This window comes from Crocodylus porosus, unplaced genomic scaffold, assembly GCF_001723895.1.
Source record: "Crocodylus porosus isolate Cpor-Errol unplaced genomic scaffold, CroPor_comp1, whole genome shotgun sequence".
NCBI classification, from domain to species: Eukaryota; Metazoa; Chordata; order Crocodylia; family Crocodylidae; genus Crocodylus; species Crocodylus porosus.
In genome coordinates, this window is record NW_017728911.1 from 37,950,846 (window position 1) to 37,951,637 (window position 792).

Genomic DNA, 792 nt, shown 5'->3' on the forward strand with positions numbered 1-792 from the left:
AGCCTGCACCGAGGACCAGGAAGACTGGTGCTGGCGCTGGCCCCAGCCAGCAGCAGCAGCCTGCTGTCATCCTGCCTGCAGATCTGGGGGTCCGCTCCCCCTGGGAGGGCTGCAGGGCTGTGCCAGACTCTTCCCGGGTGGTGCAGGCCCCCAGAACTGTGCGCAGGATGGCAGCAAGCTGCAGCTGCCGGCTGGGGCCAGTGCCAGCGCCAGCACTGGGTTCTTTCTAGCACTTGGCGCGGGCTGTGTCGAACAGACTCGGGTGGTGGCACTGGCCCCAGCCGGCAGCTGCAGTATCCTGGCATCCTGCATGCAGATCCGGGGAGCTGTACCCCCGGGGAGGGCTGCGGGGCTGTGCCAGACTCCTCTCAGGGGACGCAGGCTCCCGGATCTGCACGCGGGATGACAGCAGGCTGCCGTCCCTCCCCCAGAGCACTGGGATCGGAAGGGGCAGATCAGGGGCAGATCGCAGACAGTGGCCAGCTCCAGATCTCAACATCAGAGCAGTCCGTGCTCCCTCTTCCCCCTCCCTCTTCATAGTTTCCGTTTTCCTGCAAGCCGGGCTCTGAAACTGAAATTTTCTGAAATGTTTTGGATGCTTTTGTTTAGTTTTGGAGCTTTTTCTTGGTGTCCCATTCTGATTTGGATTCGGTGTTTTGGGTGTTGAAATGCTTAGGGACAACCAACACGGGTTCATTAGCGGCAGGTCCTGTCAGACCAACCTGGTGGCCTTCTGTGACCAGATCACCAAATCCTTAGATGCAGGGGTAGCAGTGGACATCGTCTTCCTGG

The 792-nt window shown here is 60.6% G+C and overlaps 1 long non-coding RNA gene across 1 annotated transcript in view; it reads right to left on the reverse strand.

The window, feature by feature from the left end:
- Positions 1-437: 437 nt before the first annotated feature.
- LOC109309274 overlaps positions 438-792 on the reverse strand; it is a 9,921-nt gene continuing 9,566 nt past the window's right edge. Inside the window, exon 3 of the long non-coding RNA XR_002100873.1 lies at positions 438-571. This is a non-coding gene — a long non-coding RNA (uncharacterized LOC109309274). The remainder of the gene's footprint in view (positions 572-792) is intronic.